Raw genomic sequence first — 7,995 nt, 5'->3', positions numbered from 1 at the left:
GCGGTTTTGAAGACATGATCAATTATCAGCCAAGTGATAAAATGATCCTGGAGACTTTGTTAGGGAAATTACTTGTTATTCAGCTTTGTGAACAGTAATAAGGCCCTGATTTGTCAAATGATCTTCATGATTGATTTCCTTGAGAGGAAATTTCTTTTGAAAGAGACATAATCTGCTCAGAAGATGAGGCTATTGCTTATTGTCTGTTTTTCACGACTCTGTTTGAGGAATCGGAATTTGAATCTTTGGTAAAGACAGGGTTCTAACCAAGAATGAATTGGAAAGAAATAGTCAAACAAGACTTTGCACCCATGAGGAATGAACTCAACTGGGGATCTCCTCCTTTGTTTTGAAAGGAGAAACTAAAGCAACCTTCTTCCACGAGGAATTATCTCAGTGGGGAACTGGAGAAAGAATATGTTCTTTTCTGCTTATGGGTGACAACCTACTTGGAGAGATGACACGCCCATACTTATTTTTTCTTTTCTTTTCTTTTCCCTTTTTTTCTTCTTCTTTTTTTTCTTCTTTTTTTGTTTTTTTTTTTGAGGATAGATATATCCTGAACAAGTGATTTTGAAGCAAACATTGAAAAATGCAAGAATGCATAAATGATGCAAATATGTATGAATGATGAATGTCATGAATGTAGCATGCATGCTAACGATACTGACAGACAAAAGAGTATACTGGAGAGGGACCGACGTCGCAATACAACCAGATACTTGGCAAATGTTTTTCAACACGTTGTAGATAACACAGGTGATAAATGGTGTTGCATGTTTTGAACTTCTCTGGGGAAGATAAACATCTTTTCTTGTTGAGATGGAAGAACCTCCTCACTGGAGATGGAAAATCTTCGTCACTGGGGATAAAAGACCTTCTTTACTGGGGATAGAAGAGCTTCTTTACTTCGAGGGGTAATTGCTTCAAGAATTCTTTTCTGGGACCAGAATACCGTTGTCTCAACAATTTTCTGGGAGAATCCTTTTGTTCATCCTATGGAGACGACTGTTGATGTTCCTTCCGTTGTTCACAACTCAAAGGAAAATTTCGCTTTTATTTTGAAAAAGAAAAGTGAAGTAAATTCATTTAAAACTTATTTTTTCTTTTTTGTTTCAAAAGTGAATAACATAATTAAAGCGCCATTTTGCAAGCTGAAAGAAATTAAAGATTGCAAACAAATGGGCACAAGGCTCAAATTTATTTAATAGGATGGTGATCAGCCAAAGGCGTGATTCCATAGAGTATTTACAAAAGTTGGAAATGGTAATTATGCGGAAAAGGCTACATTGAAAGCAATAACCACTATTCCCTCTAACAACTTTGAGTTCCAACTGTGCTTGTTGCTTCAGATTGGCGATGATTTGATTGAAGATCCTTTGATGAAGTACAGACTCTTCAGGTGACGAAGTACGGACTGATGCAGTTACTTTGTCATTAATCCCTAATTTTTGCCTAGATTGCCCTTTCAGGTTTTCAATCTACCAGGATGAATTTTTTCTGTTTATTGTCTCTAATTTTTGCCTGGACCGCCCTTTCGGGTTTTCAGTCCACCGAGACGCTCATTTTTGCCTAAGTCGCCCTTTGCGGGTTTTCGACTTACCGAGCTGTTCTTTTGTATTTTTTTTAGACAAAGTATTTCTTGACTGCATCAGCATTCACAGGATGTGGGAGTTCATCACCATCCATGGTTGTAAGAATCATGGCGCCGCCAGAAAATGTTCTTTTGACAACATACGGGCCTTCGTAATTAGGAGACCATTTGCCCCTAGAATCTGGTTGAAAAGACAAGATCTTTTTAAGCACGAGGTCGCCTTCTTGAAATTCACGAGGTCGAACCTTTTTGTTGAAGGCTTGTTTCATCCTTGCTTGGTACAACTGTCCATGGCATAGAGCAGTCATACGTTTTTCTTCGATTAAGTTCAACTGATCGTATCTGCTTTGACACCATTCAGCCTCTGATAACTTAGTCTCCATGAGAACTCTCATTGATGGGATTTCAACTTCTACGGGGAGCACAGCTTCCATGCCGTATACTAGAGAAAAGGGAGTTGCCCCTGTTGAAGTACGCACTGAAGTATGGTACCCATGTAAAGCAAATGGCAGCATTTCATGCCAGTCTTTGTAAGTGTCATACCCCAAAATTTATCCGATATAATCCACATCTTCTAATTTATTAAGGGTGTTAAAAATTAAGAGCCATAGGGTTTAATATATCTATTGTTAAACTCGACCTCTTATAAAATTTCCTTATAAATCGGTTAAAATAAAATAGGGGTTTGAATAGCAAGCATTTTGGGGTACAAACAATGGGCTCAATTATTACAAAAAAAGGGTTCTATCATTTTTGGGATATTATTTGTGTTTCACTAACACTTTGTTTTTATTATTAATTTTATTATTAGTTGGTATTAATATTTTTTAATTTTACTAATTAATTATTGTTGATTTTTTAGAATTATCATTAGTATTATTATTAATTATTAGTATTTTATTTATTATTATTATTATTAGTTATCATTATTAGTTTGTTAAAATAAAAATAAAATAAAAAATCCCAGGACAGGTTTGTTCACGTTTCATGGAAAGAAGAGATTGGATTTGCAAAATTGAGGATCAAAAGGAAATATGGCAATATTGGATTTGATCCCAAATCAAATATCATGGCATTGAACAACAAGATTTCTGATCAAAATAGTGACCTAATTCAGAGCATATATAAACTAACAACAATTGCAGACAAAAGGGGATTTTGGGGGGCGGGTCTAAAAAGGTCGGAACCGAGTCCATACATGTTCAAGGAGGAACCAAATTCATTCTCACGGTGAGAGATCAATTCAGACAATCCCAAACATCCAAATCGATTCCCGGGAGTTTTCTGAGCGAATCCCAACATTCATCATCGACTAAAAGACGCTGAAGAATGTTCATATAACTCACGGTTTGGCACTTTTAAGTTTTATTTGATTTCGTCAATTCACGCATGATAAATGTAATATGAATGCATATTCGTGTTCTTTATAGTGTTTTTAAGCTCTCTGTGTAGTTTAATTGGAGTTTGGGTGCAGATTCAGTATTTCGCCATTGATAGGGATCAGAAGCTTCGAATTGGGGTTTTCAATTTAAGGAGAAATTAAGCCAAATAAAAGAGCCCAATGGATTCGTGGGGTTTGCTATAACCGATCTGGGTTATTTTTATGTATTTATTGATGTTAATTTGCAATTTGGACCGTGGCCATACTATAGCAACGCTGAGAAATCATGGTCTAAAGTCCTGGTTTTTTTCTGAAAAAATACTCCACGAAGAAGAAGAGTAAAGGTGGCTGTTTTTTTAATTTTCATTTACGTCGTTTGAGTTGTGATATAGGTTTTGCCCCAAAAGAATATCAGCAAACGGAATTGGTTGGGTTGGCGAAGCATGTATGCTAATGAGACACTTGACCTGGGTTCGAGTCTCACTAGAGACTCCTATTTTTTAACAATTGCAAGTGCTGGTGTAATAAGGGATCCTGTATGCAGCACTTGCGCAAGACCATCACGCGTTCTCATCCATGCGCCGTCAGATTCATTCATGACTGGATCTAACGCCTGTCAGGCTGAGGTCATATCATGCACCACCAAGAGGTGTACCACACAGGATCTGCACAGGTTTCTCTATATATTTATTTATTTTATTATACTATTTAAATAGTTAGATTAGTTAATAATTAATTATATTGGATTTAGTTAATTTATTTAAATTGGGATTAGAATATAAATTAGGATTAGGACTACGATTAGGGTTTAGGATTTTTCCGATTATTCCGATTATTCAAAAATGATTAATTTAATTAAATTATAAGAATCACAAAAACCCTATCAAGGTCATCAACCTATTAGGATATGCCCAATCCCATTGCCCATTTGGCAAAAATATTAATTTAATTAATTCTTACTAATTCTCTCCTCGACCCGACTAAAGCTATTAGTCGCAGTAGACGGGAGATAAAAATAATAAAAACAATAAACTCTAACTTCCCCTTTAACGGATAAATGGCGGATGAATATCTATTTCATCCCGCCTTCGAATTAGTCGACTCTCTATGTCGTACTGATCAAATATCTGAATAAAGCAACAAAATAATTTAATTAATCCTTTATTTAAATTCTCTTCTCGACCCGACTAAATCTATTAGTCGCATTAGACAAGAGATAAACAAAATATACAAAATCTAAAACACATTCAATTTGCTGCCCGCGACGATCAATCTATCGATCCGAGTAACCAGCAATGCCCATTAACCTGTTAGCTATACTGATCAAATCTATTGATCACCGCATCTAACAGTGCCATATTAAAGCAGGGTTGTACGCCCAAAACCACATCTAAAACACTAAACCACGATACTACGGATTTACATCCTTTCAAACACTGCGAAGTTCACAACTACGATAAGGTAATTCAAAATACCTTCGAACTTCGCATTTCAAAACAACTTCAAAACAACTTCAAATACCTCCATAATCAATTCTAAGGCGTACAACCTTGTGCCCGAACTACGTAGACTCTGATCCTCCATAAGGAGGTACGTAGGCACTTGGTAACAAGGCGAGTCCCCCTCCCTAAAATCTCAATTTTCCCCCTATTCAATTCTTTAGCTATTGAACCTAAATTTTAGCCATAAAACCTTTACCTTAGATTCAAAGCCAATAGGAAAGGGTCGAGGGTGCCTAACACCTTCCCTCGACCTGATTATAATAACTTACCCCGATCTCTAAACTGCGTAGGGTTTCCTATTCGCCCTTCAGAATAGGTGGCGGCTCTATTTTTTAGGCAGGTTGCTACAGCTGGCGACTCTGCTGGGGATAGTGATAACAAGATTGTAAATAATTATGCTCCTATAGGTTTGGCAGGGTTTAGGATTTTTGGCAAACTTTTTTAGGTTTTGGCGAACTTTTTAGGGTTTGGCTAATTCGCCAAGATTAGGGTTTGGATTAGGATTTAGGTTTTCATTTTTTTAATTTAATTTTTTTAATTATTTATTTATTTACAATTCCTGTTCACAATCATTATTTACAACAATTTAAATGAATATTTGTCTACGTTAATATTTATTGTTGTACGGCGTTTTTGGAGCTACAAATGGCGGATTTGGGGATCAGGTTCTTATAAATATTTAAATTTTATTTTATTTATTTATTTACCGTTTCTATTTACAGTAATTATTTATAGTAATTTAAATAAATGTTTATTTAAATGATTATTTGTTTTACTGTAAATTTTGGGGATATATAAATTGTTGTTAAACTTAAGCGTGGGAATTATAATAATGACCAGAGGGGAATTACATCGCCTACGAGTCTTATTATAATTCCACTCAGAGTGGGTTGAATACCCGGAAAGGTCTGATACGAGGCTTGACCTTGTTGAGGGCTGGACTTGGTATTTGGCTGATCTCTCTGGGAACCTACCCCTAAAACTCGAACCTCATGGATAAAATGAGTTGTTCTAAAATCCAAAGAGACAGAAAGTCTCGGCGGCTACGAACGACCCCATGAGACCTTCTAGAACATACCAATGGGAAGGGTAGGCACCCTAAGCCGCTACGTCGAACCTATGAACCTAGGGCTTATGTGCTTACATGCTTATTATATATGTGCAATTTATATACTGCGAATACCTTGCATTTTAATTTTGCTGGTATCCCTACGCGTTCCCTGGCCTGCAGGGACTTTATTTCCAAGACCATGTCTTTCCCACGAAGGGCATCTACATTTATGCACGTTGATTGGCCTCACGATTGCCATGAGACCTAGTGACTGTCATGAACGGTCACTCTACGCTTGTATCTACACACTCCCTAACCTGTGGGGAGTTTCCTTTTATATCTTTGTATTTTATAACTACGTGTCCTTCCCACGAAGGACATCTTCGTTTACGCACGTCGATTGGCCTCTCGATGGCCATGCGATCCAGTGACTACTTTGAACAGTCACCATGTGCTTACATATACGCGTTCCCTAGCCTGTAGGGATTATATTTCTAAAAACGCATCCTTCATACGAAGGACATCTTTGTTAGCATACGTCAATTGGCCTCTCGATGGCCATGCGGTTCGGTGATCATCTTAAACGGTCACCCAGTGCTTACTCCTACGTATTCCCTAGCCTATAGGGATTTTCTTTTACATCCATGTGTTTTCACAACGACGCGTCCTTCCTCGAAGGACAACTTCATTAGCATGCGTTTGATTGGCCTCTCGATGGCTATGAGATCTAGTGACTGTCCTGAACGGTCACTCCATGCTTGTTTCCACGCACCCTCTAACTTGTAGGGTTTGGATTTCCATCTATATATCTTTCATCCCTAGCCTGTAGGGACTTCACTTCATCCAATATCGTCCTTATATAGGTTGTGTTCCGCATAGAGAACCTCCCCACTAAGGACAACTTCACTGGTACACGTTGATTGGCCTCTCGATAGCCATGAGACTTGGTGACTGTCTTGAACGGTCACCAACCGCTACCTTCTGCATACTCCCTAATCTAAGGGATTTCCACTGGCGTGTCGTAACATCTATCTTGCCAGGATTTTGCTAGGGTATAATGTCGCCTCTAAGGCTATCCCTCGGAGTATACGTCACACGTCTGCATTGCATACACGGAGTTATAATACAAGGAGTCTCGCATATCCATGCATTTGCATTGTCATACATTTGCATTTACATTTACATCTTCGCCCGCACCCATACTTACCATGCTAGCCGATTTCCCGAGACCCGTAAAGAAGACAATCAAAGGATCATAAACTATGGAGAAAGGAGGATAAAATATCGAGAATGATCTTAGTCTTACTAAGGGAATAAGGATGCCTTTCACTATGCCAGCCGCATGTCCATGCCCTATCGTAACAGGATCATAAATACCGTAAAGGTTGTCATCGAGCAAGGATTAGTTCAACAAAGAAATTCCCTCATAGATACACTTAAGATGTATCTAGCCATAAAGGGGTTCATCTTAGAACATATCAAACTTACAATGACGCTCTACGATGACCTGGGGACAAGGGTTTGTCCAACTGGGGCAAAATCCTGAACAAAGATGCGTAAATACGATGGAGAGAAGGCGACGTGTGTTAACTCTACACCAAGGGGCAAAAGGGTCATAGGTCCTCTCTATCAATCTACAAACTCTGGAGGTTGCAAACGGTGTGGTGCTATCCGTAGGAAAAGCAAAAGAGGTTTAGTCAAAGGAAACTCATGAAGTTCCGATACGACGAAAACCCACCGCTAACGATTTATTCCCGCCAGGTTTGACATGTCCAAAGAAAATTCGAGGTTGCCCTCACTTCTACAAGTTTAAGAATCTAAGGAGTGAAACAAGGTCAGTGGATCTACAAAGGAGATTATCCCTAGGATCAATAGGTGTTTACCGTGCTCACAATTTCAACCCTTACGACCGCTAAGTGTTACTCAAGATAAAAGTTATACCTTCGGATTAGTAATTCTAATGGGACAACCATGCAGGTTTTGGAGTCAATTCATTCACTCACTATCATGACTTTCCAGTCACACACTTCTATTTTTAGGGTTATTAACAAACTTGAGGGAGAATGACGAATACAAAAACTAAGTCCAGCTAAATATATGCTTTCAAGGTAAGACCGAGCCGAGGATGTACAGGCATTGTTTCCATTCCCAAACAGTGGAGATATAAGGATGTTAATCCCTCGTCACCCCCTCGAGCCAGGAGTTGGAGTTTTCTTCTACTTTTTAAATAAACCTTGATTTCAACCAGGGGCAGGGTAGATTTCAATTAATTCAATGGTGTATTTTGGTTGTCAAGAGGATCAATCAAGGAAGCAAAGGTTCAAGCATATCGATCGAGCATAAGGTTCATGCATATCTTCTTCCTCGCATACATCCAAGATTGAGGAAGCAATGGAGGTAACATTTACAACACCTTCTTCCTCATTACATCATTCAAGATCGAGGAAGTATCAAAGGCGAAGCTTAC

This window comes from Vicia villosa, linkage group LG2, assembly GCF_029867415.1.
Source record: "Vicia villosa cultivar HV-30 ecotype Madison, WI linkage group LG2, Vvil1.0, whole genome shotgun sequence".
Classification (NCBI taxonomy): Eukaryota; Viridiplantae; Streptophyta; class Magnoliopsida; order Fabales; family Fabaceae; genus Vicia; species Vicia villosa.
This window is presented reverse-complemented; position numbering follows the sequence as displayed.